This window comes from Mauremys mutica, chromosome 12, assembly GCF_020497125.1.
Source record: "Mauremys mutica isolate MM-2020 ecotype Southern chromosome 12, ASM2049712v1, whole genome shotgun sequence".
Taxonomy (NCBI): Eukaryota; Metazoa; Chordata; order Testudines; family Geoemydidae; genus Mauremys; species Mauremys mutica.
The window spans coordinates 22,192,875-22,213,356 of record NC_059083.1 but is presented as its reverse complement, the minus strand read 5'-3'; the positions used below and the strand labels follow the sequence as shown (position 1 = coordinate 22,213,356).

The window sequence follows — 20,482 nt, the reverse complement described above, 5'->3', positions numbered from 1 at the left end:
CCTCTGCAGTTATAGGACAGAAAAGGGGGGGAAGGGGTTTGTGGGTTACAGATTATTGTAATAAGCCATAAATCATGACTATAGTGTCTAACAAAGTTATGCTGCTTTGAGTTGGTGTGTCTCCAAGTTCATCATCAGAAGCAAACTCCCCAGAGATTTAGACACACCAATTCGAAGCAGCACCAGACTCTGCTAACTACTTTTGCTAAACAATCTGTTCCACCGTGTATTTAACTGTGACATTTGCAGTATCTTTCCCAGACCTGAAGAGCTCTGTGTAGCTCTAAAGTGTGTCTCATCAACAGAAGTTGATCCAATAAAAGATCTCACCCCATCCACCATGTACCTCTAATATCCCGGGACCAGTGCGGCTACAGCAACCCAATCCTCTTTCCTAGTATCTCACATACTCCCATTGGCCTTAATGGGCATTTTGGTGGTGCAAAGAGTGGAAATTATGGCTCTCAAATTATCAGCATTATGTTTTACTGATGTGACTTGTGCATTCAGTGTTTGATCCTACACTCGCTCAGGGGCGGCTCTAGGAACCAGCAAAACAAGCTGGTGCCTAGGGCAGCAAAATTTAGGGGGCGGCAAAAGGCTGCGGCCCCAGCTCATCCTGCCGCTCCGAGCCCCGGGGGGGGGGGGGGGCGGCAGGCTGGGCCGGCGGACCTGCCGCAGTCATGCGTGCGGGAGGTCCACCGGAGCCCCGGGACGACTGGACCTGCCGCAGGCATGACTGCGGAGGGGGCGCTCATCCCGCGGCTCGGCTGGACCTCCCGCAGGCATGACTGCGGCAGCTCAAGCGGAGCCGCCGGACCCACGAACCGTCCGCAGCCGCGGGAGGTCCAGCCGAGCCACGCGGGACGAGCGCCCCCTCCGCAGTCATGCCCGCGGGAGGTCTGCTGCTCCCGCGGCTCCGGGGCGCCTCCCGCACATGACTGCTTGGGGCGGCCAAAAAGGTAGAGCTGCCCCTGCACTCGCTGAAGTCAATGGGGAAGGTCTAACTGATGGTAGTGGTGCAGCATCAGGGCTTTCATCTTTTTCTTGTTAAAAAAACTCCTCCCAAAAATAAACAAATAAACAAACAAACAATCTTATGAGGAGAGGAATTTGTACAAAAGTTTTATGGGAGAAAGAGCATGACACTTACCAATTTCTGTAACCTGTTCCTCTAAAAAAAACCCAGAAATAAACATAAGTGAATATTAGGAGCTTTTTTCCCTTGGTTATATGGTTGTCTGACTTTTGTGAAAGTTGAACAGTGATTGTATAATGCATTGGTCTTTGAGGGGTTTCAATGTTGTCAATACCAAGAGAAAAAGGTTTTCCTTTCTCCATCTCTTATGTGTCGTTTCTCACTGTTGTCAGTACTAAAGTTTAGGCAGAGAGCTCATTTCTGTTCAAATCACTATTTTCTACTGTGTCTAACTTTTTCATATTACCTACTGGGGTGAAATTTATCAAACTTAGTCTCATCCCAATTCCTTTTTTAACATTAAATAAAATCAGAAACTGCTCCCGTAATATAAATCACTCACAATCTTAATGATGATCCAACTTTGTACAAAATATTTACGATTGGGACGAATGAGGGAAGAACTGTACCAGTGGGTTGCGAGGGTGGAGAGGAAGGGGTAGTCTGTACTGGTAAAGGGCTGACGCAGATCACTATCCCCTAAAGCAAAGGGGAACCTTAGTAACCTTTCCTTCCCTTTGCTGCTGGTGAGATTAAATTCACTAGGCTCAGTCTCAACCTGATTTATTTTTAAAATTAAATGAAATAGCGGCTCCCAAAATAAAATTACATGTGCTCTGTAGGATCATCCAATTTTGACCAAAATATTTACTTGTCAGATGAGGGGAAAGGACATTTGGGGCACAGAGTCTTCCTCATTTCCCACTTCATATTGCCTTCAGCATTTGGTGAATTTCAACTACCGAGAAGATACATTTCAAATAATGGTTTATTTATGATTTCCTGTTACCCACATACTGAATTATTATCAATACATGATCACCTTATTATTATATTTCATATGATTTGCAAGTTGATATCTCTTTCATCCTTATCATCATCAATAATAAAACAGCAAACAACTTAATGGAAAAGGTTCTATGTGGAAAAAAATTGAACTTACTGATTTCTCCAAGATATTTCCCTAAAGAAAGGAAATAAAACAAACAGATGTAAATACAAGTTATTTAAGAATATTTTCAGTTAATGCAGTTTTAAAGGAGACAGTATTTTCATGATATGAATCCCTGGCCTCTAGAGAACTAACATTTCATTCATGTTTTACTAACCATGTGGCCACACTAGACTTAAGTGTCCAACAGTAACTGACTATTTTCAAGGATTTACGATTCTGAAAGTTTTGAATTCCTTATGGAATTAGGGCCCAATATTTCAAGACGTTTAGGAGCCTAACTCCCACTGATTCCAGTGGGCATTAGCTGACCAAAAATACTTTTACAAAATCTATCCAGTAGAGCCCAACCTTGCTTCCTTATATCTCTCACATTCCCATTGGCTTTACTGGGAGCTCTGGGGGTGCAGACTGGAATTTCTGGCCCTCAAATTATCAGAATTATTGTTTTAGCGATATGACTTGTGCATTCAGTGCTTGTTCCTACACTCATTGAAGTCAATGGTGAAGTTCTAACTCAGTGTTTCCCAACCTTTTCGTCTGGTGGGCGCCAGATGAAGGACCGTGGCGGCGGTGGAGCACCCGCCAAAATATCGCCGAATTTCTGCAGCATTTTGGCGGCAATGCCTCTCGATGACGTCGCTTGCTGCCAACAAGTGACGTCATCGAGAGGCGTTGCCGCCGAAACGCCGCAGAAATTTGGCGGCATTCTGGCGGATGCTCCACCGCTGGCCAGGACGCAGGTGCCTTTAGATGCCCCCGTGGGTGCCATGGCGCCCACGGGCACCGCATTGAGGACCCCTGTTCTAACTGATGTTAGTGGTGCAGCATCAGAATTTTCATCTTTTTCTGGTTAAAAAATGTCATCCAAAAAAAGCACATAAATAGCATATGAGGAGACAAACTTGTACAAAAGTTTTGCTTGTTGGAGGAAAGAGCACGACATTTACAGATTTCTATATCCCATTCTGTTAAAACTAAACAGAAATAAAGATTTATTAGAAGCATTGTCCCCTTGGTTATACAGTTGTCTGCATTTCATGAAAGTTTCACAGTGATTATACAATTCATGAGCCTTGGATGCGTTTCATGTTCTCAGCACCAGGCGGGGAAAAGGTTTTCCCTCCTCCATCTCTGACTTGTTGTTTCTCACTATTCTCAGAACTCAGGTTCAGGCGCAGAGCTCATGTCTATTTAGACCCCTATCGTTCTAATATTGCCTATTGGGGAGAAATTTGCCAGGCTTTGTCTCATCCCAATTTCTTTTTAACAGTAAATGAAGTCACAGCCAACTGCTCCCCTAATAAAAATCTCACACGATCTTTATGGGGACCCAACTCTGTACAAAATATTTACTGATCAGAGGAGGGAAAAAAACATTTATTAATTCCCAAAGTCCACTGGAACTGAGGAAGGAATAACTGCACAGCTGGGTGGGAAGTGGGCAGAAAAGAGTGAGGCGTGGATGAGTTTTGGGTCAACATTCTACACTCTACGATTCTGGGAGGACTGCATGGGCACCTGTGCTGGTGAGTGCTGCTGAGTTCAGTTCGCCACGCTGACCAAATAGGAAATGAAATTTAAAAGTTCCTGTGGCTTTTCCTGTGTACCTGGCTAGTGAATCGGAGTTCAAAGTGCTGTCCAGAGCGGTCACAATGGAGCACTCGTGAATAGCTCCTGGAGGCCAATACCACCGATTTGCGTCCGCACTACCCCAAATTCGACCCAGCAAGGTCAATTTTAGCACTACTACCCTCGTCAGGGAGAAGTACAGAAGTCAATTTTATGAGCTCTTTAGGTTGACAGAACGGGGTTGATTGTGTGGAGACAGTGATTTTTAAATCGACCTAACGCAGCTAAATTCAACCTAACCCCATAGTGTAGGTCAGGGCTTACTCATGTAGATGGGACAAATGAATATCCAAATCTCTGAATTCCCAATATTCATGGACCCAGGAAAACATGTGAACAAGTATTTAAAATAATTTCACTGACTCAATGAGAGATGTTGTCCTCTCAACACAAGACCAACTGAGTGTTGAAATCCAACCACTTCATTTAAATTTAAAAACCTCTTATGGGTCAATGCATTGCACAGATTTTTCCTCCCCTTTGTTTAAATAAATAACTAAATAACTCTACAGTTACAGTGTCAGAGCAGCAGGGGACCAATGCTCAGCTGTATCTAGAAGTGGTAAATACACAACTTCAGCACCACCACCATTATATGGCCTCAGCCAATCAGAAAGCTGCAACTGATTTTCACTGCACCCCTAAATAACAACCAGTAGTGACCACATCAGAAGAGCGTATAAATCGGGCAGTTCCACCTTGGCCACACATCCACAAAATGAGTGCAGAGAAATTGGAAAACTATTGGTTCAGAAGTCCTTTCCCTCCTAAGAAAGGGCCCCTTTTGGAGTCAATCACAAATTTATTTTGGGCAAGGAAGTCTCTTGACCATTCTGAAAATGTCTTTAACAAAATGTTGGGAAAGTTGTCTGCATATTTTGGAAAGTATATGAATGTGGTTGTAACACAGTGTGTTACTCTAAAATAATTCACAAGTTGCTAGTCACAGTTGTTGCAGTAGGAAAGAATAAAACCTGCAGACCATAATAAGATAATACAGACAAGAGCTGCTGACCTGCTACCTTCAGTTCCAATAGGGCTTCTTCATAAAAAATATTATCTTTAACAAAACAGTGGTATTGTCCTTCATCTGAGCGACTGATGTTAAGAATCCGCAAGGAAACATTCCCATCTGTGATGCCAGCTTTCAAAAGCTCTGTCCTTCCATGATAGTCTGGCATCTGCTCTCCATACTGATCCTTTCCTTCATAATACTGGTGAACAACTGAAGTGAACTTAGATCGGAACCATCTCACTTCCATGTTCTCAGCACTCATCCTGGGGGACAGGTGACAGGGTAACACAGTGGCCTCACCTATCCGGGCAGTGACAGGGTGATCAGGACCGGTCACGCTGAATTGGGCTGTGAAATACACCAAAGCAAAAAGAGAACAAGCTCAGAGGGGGAAAAACATGCTATAAACGGAAAGGTCAGTAGGTTCAAACTTTCCAAAAATTCAGCCTGGCATGCAAATTTTCAACCCAAATATTTGAAATTTGGCAAAGTTACAAGCAACTGAAAAAGGCATTTATAGTAGAAAGTGACAGGCCAGCTCAGGTATGGGTGTCACTGAGAACTCCCCTTATATTAATTTGATATGCCATAGTGCCATTTCAGTGCCCTGTGAATGGGCAGGGTTGAACTGAGGATATACACGGTATACCTGAGCTCTATGATCTGTTCCGGCCTTCACTATATTTCTGATGTGATTCTGGGTGTTTGGTTTTTAATATGTGACTGATGAAAAGACGAAAACCTGACTCCACTGAAGTCATCAGAGAACCCGTAGGATTTCACCCTAGTGTTTTGGAACCCAGCTTCTTTGGGAGACCACCATCTTTCACCGCGTATGACACAATTTTCTCTGAGAAGAGCTGAGGTTCTCGAGTTTTCCTCCTCTGTCCCTCTCCTACTGTTTTTAGTGGGCCTGGGCCTCTGCCAGGACATTTTTCAGTAAAAGGTCTTCAACTCTGGGACTCACTTCTTGCCTTGGCCTCACTGAGCCCAAATCCCTTCAGCTACAGCTCAGGCTGCCTCGGTGTTTGACACAGGAGTGGGTCAAAGAGGATGTAAGCATATAATGTAGGGAACTCAGACACTATGGTAATGAAAGCCATACAAGTACCTAGATATATAGAGACACTGAGTTGCAACATGTGCAGCGGGTTGAGAATTACTCCTTGTGAAGGGTGGGGAGGAAGTGGAGACTTATTCTTTACTGATATTGATCCGTTCTGGGATTTTTTGTAGGGTTTTTTGTTTTGTCTTTTTCAGTTTTGTACAAAGGAATAGAACAGGCACAATTTACAAATCACTGCAATGAAAACAAATCCTACAAGCAGCAGCAGGAACAGTGAGATTCCTACCTGATTCCAGCTTGTGAATGTGAAAAGTAATGAAGAAAATGATCAAACCAGGCAGAGAGGCGCTCACTGCGAAGCTAGGACAGAATAAAAGAACTTTCTTCTTCACTGTAACTTGATCTGCACAACAGGATAGGGAAGAGAAAAATACTTTATCAAACAGAGTGGATTTCATTTAAATCATGATTTAAATCACTAGTCAGGAAGACTCCATTTAATCCTGGTTTTCTGCATAAAAGTGCATTTGTGTTCGTTGTTATAGCCTTAATACATGTTCTTCACAACTTAGAGACAGATGTAGGTTTCATTTTTAGAAGGTACACACTATACATTTTTAAACAGTGATTTATTTTGAAAACTTCTCAGATTAGTTTTAAAGCTATATCAAAAAACCAATGATTGTTTGGTTATTTCATTTACCAAAGGTAACTGAAGCAGATATTTATGAAGTCATTGGGAGGTGAACAATCTCCAATTCAAGAGGTTAATCATTAATATTTGGAGGATTTTCTTGCCATACTGTATTAGGAGGAGAACATCACCAGACAGACATTTAAATTGTTTTATTTCACTAAAACAACAACGTTATGTATTCTGGATTTTTTCTTCAACAACAAGCATAGAATATTGTACAAAACAAGCATATGAATTTTTTAATTTAGTTAAATATTCAGGTTTTTTTTAAATCAGGTTTGTTTTGTTAAAATTATTTTTAACTAAAATAGTTAAATTAAATATTTAAAAACAAGACAAAAATTAAATTGACTATGTCAGCCAGGTCAACATGAGAAACTTAAAATATCGGCTTCTGCAGTTAACTCAGTCGTCTTCACCTTCATTTTCCTGTTTGTTCGTAATCTGGGAAAGAAAAACAAGCTTTCCTGCTTTTTCAAGTCCCAAACGATTTCTCAGTTTGGAATGAATTAGTCCAAAGGAAGAAAATATTCTTTCTACACTGGCAGAAGAAGCTACTGCTGTTAAAAGTGAGATTATCCCTTCAACAGTCTCTGAATCCAAGTGCTTAAGTGATTTCCACCAGTTCACTGGTGTGACTTTCTTTAAAACATCATCAGCAAATATATATTTCTTGAATGGTTCACCCTTAGCTCTGAAGTTTATTATAGTTGGCATTATGGAAGGATGATTGCTGGATATCCATGTCATAGCCAGCTCCTCTTCTTCAGCAGTTAAGGTTTGACCCTGGTACCAAGTATTGAGAATATTTGCAAGAAAATGAGCTAGAGAAAGTGCTTGTCCCATTCATTTTTAATGCTTGTAATTTAACTCTGTCATTGCATATTTCTCTTTTTAAGATCTCACTCAGTTCCTTCCAAATTTCAACAGCATCCACAATAAAACAGCTATTTCCCTGCATTTTGTTCAAGGCTACAGAAATAGGCTTTGGGGTACTCAGCATGTGTTCAACATTTCGCTTAAGCCCAATGTTGAGAACTTTGGCTGTGCCGGTGCCATCTATTTTTTCACGATTTTGTTCACACACTGTCATCAGATGAGGCCAGTTCTTGATATAGTGCTCAAAACAGTCCACTACTGAGTTCCATCACACATCTTGTGGGAGTGTTAGCTTGGTTCCTTCCATTTTTTTCAGAGCAGCTGCTGCAAAGTGGTTGTCATGGAAGTGTTTTGCAATTTAAAAAAAAATATTTCTGGAACACTGAAGTCTTTGGCTAGAAGGTGCATCAAATGAGCACTGCAAACATATGTTATTAGCTTGAGACTCTCTTCTAAATTTCTTCTCATCTTGGATACACTTGCAGCATTGTCTGTGACCAAGCTGCATACTAGACATTTGAATTTTTTTTCACAGTTTGTTATAGCTTTTATTGCTACTTCTTGTAAGTATTCTGCTGTGTGTACATTTCATAGAATCATAGAATCATGAACTAAAGATCAGAAGGGACCATTATGATCATCTAGTCTCACCTCCCGCAAGATGCAAGCCACAAAAGCTGACCCACCCACTCCTGAAATAATTCTCTCCCTTGACTCAGCTGTTGAAGTCCCCAAATCCAGATTTAAAGACTTCAAGTAGCAGATAATCCTCCAGCAAGCGACCCCTGCCCCATGTTGCGGAGGAAGGTGAAAAACCTCCAGGGCCACCGCCAATCTACCCTGGAGGAAAATTCCTTCCCGACCCCAAAATATGGCGATCAGCTGAACCCTGAGCATGTGGGCAAGACTCTCCAGCCAGACACTCAGGAAAAAGACTTTCAATATCCCAACATTGACCCTCGGTACTAATTACCAGTGGTTGCACGTTATTGACCTATTGACTAAATCACGTTCTCCTATCAAACCATTCCCTCCATAAACTTATCAAGCTTAATCTTAAAGCCAGAGAGGTCCTTCGCCCCCACTGTTTCCCTCGGTAGGCTGTTCCAAAATTTCACTCCCCTGATGGTTAGAAACCTTCTTGTCTAATTTCAAGCCTAAACTTCCCGACTGCCAATTTATATCCATTTGTTCTCGTGTCCATCATTAGTACTGAGCTGAAATAATTCTTCTCCCTCCCTGGTATTTATCCCTCTGATATATTTAAAGAGAGCAATCATATCTCCTCTCAACCACCTTTTGGTTAAGGAAAACAAACCGAGCTCCTCAAGTCTCCTTTCATACGACAGGCTTTCCATTCCTCGGATCATTCTAGTGGCCCTTCTTTGTACCCGTTCCAGTTTGAATTCATCCTTCTTAAAACATGGGAGACCAAAAACTGCACACAGTACTCCAAATGAGGTCTCACCAACGCCTTGTATAACGGGACTAGCACCTCCTTATCTCTACTAGAAATACCTCGCCTAATGCATCCCAAAACCGCATTAGCTTTTTTAACGGCCATATCACATTGCCGAACTCATAGTCATCCTGCGATCAACCAGGACTCCGAGGTCCTTTCTCCTCTTCCGTTACTTCCAACTGGTGCATCCCCAGCTTTATAAACTAAAATTCCTGTTAGTCATTCTAAATGCATAACCTTACACTTCTCACTACTGGAATTTCACCCTATTACTAATACTGCAGTTTACAAGGTCATCCAAATCTCCCTGGAGGATATCCCGATCCTTCTCCAAATTGGCAATACCTCCCAACTTCGTGTCATCCGCAAACTTTATCAGCCCACTCCTACTTTTGGTTCCGAGGTCAGTGATAAATAGATTGAATATGATCGGATCCCCAAAAACCGAACCTTGAGGAACTCCACTGGTAACCTCCCTACCAACCCGACAGATCACCTTTCAATACGACCCGCTGCAGTCTCCCCTTTAACCAGTTCCTTATCCACCTCTGGATTTTTCATTTCGATCCCCATCTTTTCCAATTTAACCAGTAATTCTTCATGCGGTACCGTATCAAACGCCTTACTGAAATCAAGATATATTAGATTCATCAGCATTTCCCTTGTCTAAAAAATTTGTTACTTTCTCCAAAGAAGGAGATCAGGTTGGTTTGGCACGATCTACCTTTCGTAAAACCATGTTGTAATTTGTCCCAATTGCCATTGACCTCAAGGTCCGTAACTACTCTCTCCTTTAATATTTTTTCCATGACTTTACATACTACAGATGTTAAACTAACAGGCCTGTAGTTACACAGGTCACCTTTTTTCCCCTTCTTGAAAATAGGAACTATATTAGCTAATCTCCAGTCAAACGGTACAACCCCCGAGTTTAGAGATTTGTTAAAAATTATCGCTAATGGGCTTGCTAATTTCACTCGCCAATTCCTTTAATATTCTAGGATGAAGATTATCCGGGCCGCCTGATTTACTACCGTTAAGCTGTTCAAGTTTGGCTTCTACCTCGGATACTGTAATTTCCAACCCCGCATCTTCATTCCCATCAGTCACTCTGCCACTATTCCTAAGCCCTTCATTAGCCTCATTAAAGACCGAGGCAAAATATTCGTTTAGATATTGTGCCATGCCTAGTTTATCCTTAATCTCCACTCCGTTTACAGTTTTAAGCGGTCCCACTTCTTCTTTCTTGGTTTTCTTCCTATTTATATGGCTAAAAAACCTTTTACTATTGGTTTTAATTCCCTTCGCAAGGTCCATCTCTACCCGGCTTTTGGCCTTTCTCACTGCATCCCTACACCCTCTGACTCAATAAGGTAGGTTTCTTTGCTGATCCCTCCCATCTTCCACTCCTTGTACGCTTTCTGTTTTTTCTTAATCACCCCTCTGAGACGCTTGCTCATCCAGCTCTGTCTAAAACTGCTACCTAAGGAACCATTTACCCTTTCTCGGGATACAGGCCTCTGACAGCTCCTGCAACTTCAACCTGAAATAATCCCAAGCGTCTTCCGCCTTTAGATCCCTAAATATGTTAGTCCAATCCACTTCCCTAACTAGTCGCCTTAATTTAGTAAAGTTAGCCCTTTTGAAATCGTAAACCTTAGTCTCAGATGCAATATTGTTTATCCTTCCATATACATTATTCCTGATGTATCAGTTGTTTCTGTAAGGAAGACATTCCCTTCTTCTGTTGTCACACAAAGCACATACAGCAGGATCATTGTGGACATTGCTCCACTCATCAAGACTCAGGTTAACAATTTACCCTCTAGACTTTTTGCACAATGCTTAATTTCTCTTTCATACACTTTATCCAGCAATTTGTCTGTGACATCTGCTCTGTTGGGTGGACTGTATCCTGGTCTTAATGACTGAACCATATTAAAGAAGTGTGGGTTCTCAATCATACGGGAAAGAAGAGTTTGTTGCATAAACAAACTGGGCAATTTTTTCATCAATTACCTCTCTTTAATCTGCTAGTTTTTATCACAAACATTTCTATGGTTGTTTCTGGATGATGGAGGGTTTTTTTTTCTTTTTGCTATAGGTGGTATACTGTGGCTATGTGACATTACATGATGTGACTGAAGCAGTATCATTGGCAGATAACTCTGAAACTGTACATTGGCCAACCTGGACAGTCTATATGCAAAAGAATAAATGAACACAAATCAGACATAGGAATGGGAACATTCAAAAACCAGTGGTGAGAACATTTTAATCTCCCAGGACACTCCATGTCAAATCTGAATCGTTGCCATACTTGAAAAAAACTTCAAAAACAGACTCCTGCATGAAACAGATGAGCTACAATACATTTGCAAGTTTGATTGTCTCACACTTGGCTTGAACAAAGATTGGGAATGGCTGGCTCACTACAAAAAACATTCTCGCACTTATGGTATTCACAACTTCTCATTACAGCTAGTAATGGGCCACCTCCACCCTAATTGTCTTGGAACTCTTTAACACTGGTCCTCTGCATAATAATGCTTCACACCCATCTTTGTAAGTATATTATTTGTTCACCTGCCAAACTCCAGTTTAAACTCACACATCTGAAGAAGTGGGCTAAAGCCCACAAAAGTTTATGTTCTAATAAATTTGTCCGTCTCTAAGGTGCCACAAAGACTCTTTGTTGTTTTTTCTGAAACAATAGAAAAATGATGGTGATCTTGAAGGTGGATGGTCTTCAGAATCCTGTATGTTGAGGATGGATTCTCCTAAACAATACAAGTCAATGCAGTTATTTAATTATTATTACCATACTGCTTATTTAGTATTACTCATTGCATTCACTGACACTCAGTACTACTTTAAAGGTGAAATTATAAAAGGAAGATCTGCCTATTTCAGCTATTTATTTTTTATCACAACTGAAACAAAAATGATAACACTATAGGGTAACAACTATATTTTTTCCTCAAATATGAGAATTCAAGAATAGTCCAGAAGGAAGACAGGCAGTCCTCAAGAACGGAGTATGAAATAAAAAAGTTTACCAACCTGAAGATCCTGCATGTTCAGACATGTTCCTTTCATCATCTTCAACACAGCTTCCTCCTGAGAAGGAGGACTTCTCATGATGTTGTTTCATTCGGGCCACCAGGCCTTGTGTTTCTTTGTTTGCACTATTTGCATTTTGCATGCATGCCTGTCTTACCCACAAGTAGAGGAACTTCATTAAAATATTCCCAAACTGGGTCTCTTTTACGGTCTGCTTCCGTTATAATGGTATGGCATGGTAGATCTCAAATCAATGAAGGCTACACTCAGAAAGACCTCAAGACTTCTGGAAGATGCTGCTCAAACAGTTTCATTTTTATTTCTACTGTCTGTCCCTCCCGTCTCACATTTATTTCCAGACTTCTCCTTCTCCAGATCTATTCCGCCCCCAACAATCTTCTATTTTATTTAATTTTTTGAAACTTTGCACTTTTAGAGAGAGGTAAGGGATTGACTCTGTGCACACAATTTTGCAGAGGGACAATAGGATTGAGGTCTGTTATTTCTCACCTCTCTATATTATTTTAAAACATTTTTGCTGTTAACAAGCTTGTTATCTCTGGAGACACAAATCCACAGTTTGAGAACTGCAAAACTAAGCATCTCTGATGGTATCATCTAGACCCAATGGGACTCAGGCTTTGGCTACACTTGCATTTCAAAGCGCTGCTGCGGCAGCGCTTTGAAGCGCTAAGTGTAGTCAAAGCACCAGCGCTGGAGAAAACTCTCCCAGCGCTGTCCGTACTCCACTTCCCTGTGGGGGAATAACGGACAGCGCTGGGAGCGCGGCTCCCAGCGCTGGGGGCTTTGACTACACTGGCGCTTTGTAGAGCCGCAATTTGCAGCGCTGCAGAGGGTGTGTTTTCACACCCTGCTGCAGCGCTGCAAATTTTGTAAGTGTAGCCAAGCCCTCAGTGTTCAGGTCTAGATGGCACTCTTCTAGCAGTTGAGGGTGTGAACACCAAGGGAGGAGAAACTGCTTTTGTAGTTGGCTAGCCATTCGCAGACTAGGGCCTCGTCCTCCCTGATTGAACTAAACCTCGTTATCTCTAGCCTGATTCTTAGGCTACCCTTGTTTTTCTACGTAACAAATGTCCCTTTGGGTAGGGGAGGGATAGCTCAGTGGTTTGGGCATTAGCCTACTTAAAACCCAGAGTTCTGAGTTCAATCCTTAAGGAGGCCACTGAGGGATCTGGAGCAAAAATTGGTCCTGCTAGTGAAGACAGGGGGCTGGACTCAATGACCTTCCAAGGTCCCTTCCAGTTCTAGGAGATTGGTACATCTCCAATTATTACCTACCTGCCTCTGGAAATTTCCACTACATGCATCTGACAAAGTGCGTATTCACCCACAAAAGTTCATACTCCAATACTATAGTCGATAAGGTGCCACAGGACTCTTTGCCGCTTTTACAGATCCAGACTAACACAGCTACCCCTCTGATACTTCTTCTGCTTGTTTGTGGACCATAATAAACTGAAAGGCAAAAAACCTTTTTTAACATGGAGTTAAGGTTTGCCAATGACGCTCGGGCCCTTCCAGAATGTCAAGAGTGCCAGGGTTGTTGTTAGAGCCGTGTTGGTCCCAGGATGTTAGAGACCAGGCAGGGGAGGTCATAGCTTCTATTGGGGCAATTTCTGTTGGGGAGGAGACACGCTTTTTGAGCTGCACAGCCCTGCAGAAGAGCCTCAGAAACCTCATGGAAATGAACGCACGTCCCACAGTTTGACAACCTCTAGGCTAGTTTATACCAGGCGCTGCAACAATGTTTCCATTCACAGCGGTTCAACAGCTGCAACATTGTGTTCACTTCCTAGACCAGGAGTCGCCAACCTTTACTATCAAAAGAGCCATTTTGCCCCCTCCTCCACTAAAGAAAAATAGTCTGGAGCCGCAAAACATAACACTGCTTATAAACTTTTAAAAGTTTTAATCTTTTTTTAATTTTACCTGTTACAACAACAGAATACAACAAACAGAAGTGCAGTGTGCATGTGTAGGCCTACTTTGAAATAAATTAAACACTGAACTATGCAGGCCTTTTTGAGTCCTTCCCGTATTTGTGTAAAATTAAAATAAAACATAGCCCACTTTAATATAAAAAAAATATAGTTGCAGCTTAGCAGTTTTTAAAAAGTAAACATAAAATTAGGAACGTTTTTTGACAAGTCCATTTCAGTGTGCTCTCATCCTCTTCGGGTTTCTTTCTCGGCCAGCAATCAACCAAAGCACCTGAACATACAATAAAAAACTACATCAGCTCCGGGTCTGAAATAAATGTTTTTTTCTGAATAATAATAGCCTATTAAATGCTAGTGTTCTCACCTGTTTAATGTGACTTCTGTTTCTGAAGCTCGATGCTGATCTTCCCTATATCGGGGCTGTAAGATGTAACTTTGATCTTCACACAGGACTGTAGGCTCTCATTTGTGAGGCGGGAGTGATATTTGGACTTTATGAAGTTCATGCTCGAGAAAACTTGCTCGCATAAGTATGTTGAGCCAAAGATGGACAGGACTCCAAATGCATACTTTTTCATGTTCATATACGTGTCGGGAATGGCACTCCATGTTTCAAAAACAAGTTTGTCGGGTTTGGGGAGGTTTTCAATATCATTCCATTTGTGCTCTTTAGCGAGAGTGGCCTTCTGACCGGCGACTTCTTCGAGATCCGCTGTCAGGCTTTTGAACTTGGATACCCATAAGTCTTTATCTGCTATGTCGGCCAGTTCAATTTCAAGATCGGGCTGGACTTATCCCTGTGAATGTGGATATGTTCAGCAGGGATGGGTCGATGTCCAGCGGTGTGACAGTGAAGGACAGAGTGTTTTTTTCCTTTCTGAACTCGCTGAATCTTTCTCCAAATGCAGCTTGCATTGCCATAATTGCACGGTGTAAATAATCACAATTTATGTGATTGTTCTCTTCTTTGAAACTCTCTCAGGGAGGGGAAGTGAGAGAGCGTACCTCTCTGTTACATCTCTGGCAAACACTGTCATCTTGCGCTCAAACGCCAGAACATCCTCCAGCAACTGCAGGGCCGTGCTTCCCTTTCCCTGGAGATTTTTATTCAGCGTGTTTAAGTGACTTGTCATATCCACCATGAAATAAAACTTTTCCAGCCAATCAAGGTCTCCCAGTTCGGGATAGCTGAGGCCTTTGCTTCCCAAGAAGGTTTTAACATGCTCCAGACAAGCAGCGAAGCGTTTCAGCACGTCTCCCCTTGATAAGCCACCGAACTCTGTTGTGCAGCAGGAGATCCAAATATGCGCTCTCGACATCTAACCATGAACAAAACTGTCGGTGGTTTAACCCATTTGCAATTATTTTGTTCACTATCTTAATAACGAGGTTCATCACTTCCACACATTCAGGGGGGAATGTTTGAGCACACAGTGCTTCTTGGTGCAAGATGCAGTGAAACGTCATCAGCTCTCGATCTGGCGACTTTTGAAGTAAATTCACAAAGCCCTTCTGTGCTCCTCTCATACTGGGTGCACCATCAGTAGACACTGACACCAGGTGAGTAGTGTTTATTCCTTTGGTTTTTAGACAACTCAAAACAGCCTCACAAATGTCCTGTCCCCGCGTTTGGCCCTTTAGCGGTATGAGTTCAATCAGTTCTTCCTGTGGCCCATCAGAGTTCACATATCTGCATAACAGTACTGTCTGCTCAATATCGTTTACATCACTTGACTCATCAGAGGCAATTGAATATGCTTGAGCTGAATTGATGTCATCAATTTGCTTACTGGTGATGTTTGTTGCCATTTTAATGGTCCTGTCCTTGACAGTCTTTGCAGAGAGAGGCATTTCTTTAATTTTCTGAATAATTTCCTGTTTGTTTTTGAATTCAGAGAATAGATGCTCTGATATTTTTATGAACGATTCTTTCATGTATTCTCCATCTGTGAACGGCTTCCCTCTCCTTACGATCTCATGAGCTGCCACAAAACTAGCAGCTGTAGTTGAGTTTGGAGAGTTGATCCACTTCTTGAAAGTATGTTTGCTCTGCTCAACTTTCCGTAGTAGTTCCGAAATCGCTCTCTTTCGCCCATCTTCAGTTGGGTACTTTTCAGAAAATGCTGAGTGCTTGTTTTGAAAATGTCTTTCAAAGTTAAATTTTTTGTTGTTTGCTAATTTTTCGCCACATATCAAGCACACAGGTAAGCCAGCGTCGTTGGCAGTGAAGGCAAAGGAATCTGTCCATGCAGAATTAAACTCTCTATTTTCTTCTGAGATTTTTCTTTTTTGGGATGTATTCATGGTTAGCTTACAGCGGGGGTCGCACACTCAAGAAGCCTCCTGCAGGTAAAGGCGAGGTCTATAGACGTGGATGTGACTCATATTTTAACTGACAAATTATTAAAAACTTTTTAAAAATTCGATGTTAAAAGTTTCACCTCGAACTCCAAGATAACTGTGCAACAAAATAAACAAAAATAAAATAATATATAAATAAAAATTAAATTAAAAAATAAACGTTATTCTTTTTTTTTATTTTTTTTTTCTTTTTTCAAAGCCCAATGGAGCCCAAACAAATAGGCAGAAGAGCCGCATGAGGCGCCGGAGCCGCGGGTTGCAGACCCCTGTCCTAGACCAGCCTGTGTCACTAGCTGTATCCACAAAAGCATCTCAGGAGCCGCTCCTCTCCCACTGTAGCATAGTTTCATGTCTGATTTGGGCTCCAGGTGGCCACTCCCCAGAGTCCCAATGACCCACGTCTGTGCTGGAAAAGGCCAAGTCAGGGGAGAGTCAGAGCACCACATGGGGAAATAACGGGGACCAAGGAGCTCTGCAGGGACAAGCTCCCACTTGAACGCTTCTCAGACTGCACTAAAGCATGACAGAGCAGAGCCGTGCCACTGCTAGGGACTGAGAACTGGCATGCTCGGCGCTGACCCAGAGGAGAAGCACTTAGAACAGGCCATCTGACAGTGCTGAATGCAGGGCGCTGGCCCCCAGCCCTGAAACCAGGGTGAGGGTCTGGAAACAGGTCTGATCACTGCCCTGCATTGCACACACACACAGAGCTGAGACTGGAGGGGAGAGCTGAGAAACAGACATGTCAGTTGCATGGCGCAGGGGACACAGCACTGAGTCTGGCAGAGGTGAGACTGAGCAGGGTCAGGTGTGTGTGTGGGGGGGCCAGACAACTCCCTTGCTATGGTGGGCAGCGCGCACCTAACAGCTGGCAGGACGGAGAAGGGAAAGTTGAAGGAGGTGGGGGAAGGAGGGAGGGAGAGGACACCCTGGGTCCTTCCCAAAGGGGATGCAGCTGTCTGGGGAGCCCTGTGCTGTGAGTGTGGTTTCCTCTGCTCCTCCCCCGCCCCGAATTACCCTGACCCCAGCGGCCAGCCTGGACCCACACAGCACGGCCGAGCGCGGTGGGTGGGTCTGTGACCCTCACTGAGGGGCCTCGAGGGAACTGCAACTTCCAGCCGCAGCAGAGACGCTCAGTGCAGGGGCCCCGGGGCGGGGCAGGGCACTGGGAGCAGGGCTGAGACCCGGCAGGCTCAGCGGACGGCTGCAGGGCACAGCGCCCATGGAGATGAAACAGGGCAGTGTAGGGGGGGCTCAGCGGTCTGTGCGCTGGGCTGGAGCCTGTCCTGTGTCACTCTCTTGTGTCCCATGCAGCCGTGCTCCCCACCCCGTAGGTCCTGCTCCCCCAGCCATCCCCTGGGCTGGTTCCAGCTGCCGGCTGGGAGTCGGGCAAGGTCCAGGGCCAGGAACACCTGGGCAGGTGCTAAAGTGTCACTCAAGAGCTTTCCTTCACCTGATTAGCTGCTGTTGTTGCCATTCTGGGCTAATAGCCAATGGCTGTGGATGCCAGCCCCTCACCTGCACCCCCCCCCACCATCCCTGACCTGTGCCCAGGTGCTGCCCTGGGCTGTGGCTGGTGGCAGCCCTGCAGCAGTGGGTGCAGGGTTGGTGCGATCCCTGGCTGCCTGGCTGGAAGGGGCTGTGTCCAGGCCTGGGACTCTATGGCAGGGAGGCAGGGTGGGGCAGAGCAGAGAAGCTGTCGTGGGTCACGTCAGGGCTCCATGGACAGGGGGAGCACCCGCCTATCCTCCGTCTGGCCCGCATTGTCGGAGGGAGCCAGCCCAGTTCATCCCCAGGGTGCTCTGAGCCTCTGCCCCAACCCGGATCACAGCACTATGTGCCTCTGGGCCTGCCTCTTGCCCTCTCCTGCAGCCTGAGCTACCCACACCTCTGCCACGTGCTGAGCCTGCCTGGTGTTGTTGGGCAGGAGTCCAGCCAGCCTGGCCCCACAGAGAACAGACCCAGCCCAGCCAGGACTCTGGCACCAGCCCGGCTGGGGGCATTTTCAGCCCCATCCCACATCACTGTCCTGTGCTTCTGACTCCCCCCAGCCTTGCCCTGCAGATTGCACCTGGGATGCACTTGGGCACCCAGCTGGATGCCAGGGGGTGTGTGAAAAACATCACTGGATTCAGGGTAACCATAGGTGGGTTTTTTATAACTTCAGCAAAAAATTATTTGGGGGAAGTTTGTTTCTGTGCAAACTTCCTGCCTTTCACCATCTACCCCTCCCCCCATCTCTTTCCCCTCCCCCTCCCATGTCATTGAGGGAGAATGGAGACTTCCTCTGCAGGAACTGAAGGATGCCAACTAAGCAGGGATGGTATGTTGGGTTGTTTCTAAGAATTTTCCATTTGATATTTTTAACCTGAGGAAAAATATTCATCCTTGTGTGACCCTTCTGCCAGGTGGAGTTGTCAGCAAGAAGGGCCGGGTTCAATATCCAGGGGTGCCTCTTAACAATACAGCACAGAACAAGCTCAAGTCCCCACCCAGTAACCTGGGACAATTACACAACACCACAGTTTTCTCTAGAGGCAAAACTTCCCCCTCTCACAAGCATGGGGGTGGGGGGTAAGAAAAGAAACATCTAATAAAATGGAGGAAAGTAACCGGGCACTGACTCGGGAAAATGCCACACGCAGGATTCGAAAGCATAGTACCACAATCAAAACCCCCCTCCCCTGAGTACGTTGGCGAGTGTCCTTTTGCCTCAGGGTCTTAAGTCGAACAACCAAAAGTTCCTTTAACGTGCCCCTCTCTGCTCTCTCCAATGCACCCCACTCACACTTGATATCCTTGGTCAGGGAGAACCCCAAATTAATAGATGTGTTCACGTGAGTTCACCTCCCACCAGGAAAGGGAGGACAGGGAAAAATGTCACTTGCTCCTCCCAGCCACTCCATAGCACCCACTGGGATGTCCTATGGTCACAGGGACTTAGCAGAGCTCTCAGTGATTTCAAGCTGTTAGCAGGGGAGCCTCACTGCTTGTGCAGGCTGCACCATGTCTTTCACCAGAGACATTGTCCTATAGGACCCAGTTATCAGTTATTTCAGCTCTAGTGGTCACTTAAAACTCTCCATAGAGGCTAAGGAGCTTTATCTCTAAACAGGAAACAAAGAGCCCCCTACAATTCTTACACAGAGCCCACACTACCAGACAGACACCAACACCCACCTCCACATAGATTTGGCACCTGAGCCCCTTGCTTAGTGGGTTCAGTTGAGTTAAGGGTGGACCTCCCCTCAGTCAGGACAAGCTCAGCACAGTTCTGCTGCCCTTTACTCAAACAATCAGGATAACAACATCCCATGACCCCTGCATTCAATATTCAAGTGATTTGTAACCCAACACCAGACAAAATTGATCTCTTGGGCAACATTACACAGCTCGGTCTGCTAGGTACCTGGGCAGAGTGGGTGTGTTCATGTAAATACAGCCTGGTCCTGAAGATTCATACACACACACACCCATCCCTGGCTCATCACTAGCTGTCAGGGTACAGTTCATTCACACTTTGCATACACCCAGGTCAAAGGATAAAACAAAAATTATTCCCCTACCTTATGTCTATGTAACAAATGGCACCACAGCTCCAGAGTCTCTGGGGAGCTCCTTGCTACCCCTTTCCTTTGAGTTGCATTGAATCCAGCAGAAGCCTTCTTAATAAAGTAGATTATTCTCAAGTATAGATTGTTTCATCTGAGCATCTGGGGTAATTCTAGTGGTTTGTAATTAATGTTTGAATCCTTCCCTCTCTGTGCACTGACTGAGGCTCAATGCTAGAGGAAAAGGAGGGGAATGGCAAGAAATCACATGGTTTTATTGGCATGAAGAGACAAAAACAACAACTCAATATTCCTTTTATGGACCTCAACTGAGAATTTCTGCCCCAGTCATCCGCCTTCTCACACAGCTGGCTGGAGCAGAGTCGCAAGAGAGTTTTTATGGGGGTAGGAGGGGTTTTTTTTTTTTGGAACCTGTCCCAGCCAACCACTAAAGCTTGGTCCAAGCAAACAGGAAAGCTTGGATTGGAGCTACAGGAAGAGAGGCTCAATGTTTGGGATAATTTAATTGTGCATTTCTTTGCATTCAAATGTGTCTTGGTCTGTTGCAAGTCCCGAACCCTGGCTTATAATAACCCTGTGAAGTTTAGTGTATCTTTTAACTCTGGATTTCGGAGTTTTCTCAGA

The 20,482-nt window shown here is 44.1% G+C and overlaps 1 long non-coding RNA gene across 1 annotated transcript; it reads right to left on the bottom strand.

Moving 5' to 3' along the window:
- Positions 1–985: 985 nt before the first annotated feature.
- Positions 986–20,040, bottom strand: LOC123344948. The gene is made up of 5 exons (XR_006572673.1): positions 19,853–20,040; positions 6,150–6,266; positions 5,098–5,145; positions 2,142–2,162; positions 986–1,174 (listed from the first exon to the last, which is right to left on the bottom strand). It is a non-coding gene; the product is annotated as an uncharacterized LOC123344948 (long non-coding RNA).
- Positions 20,041–20,482: the final 442 nt, after the last annotated feature.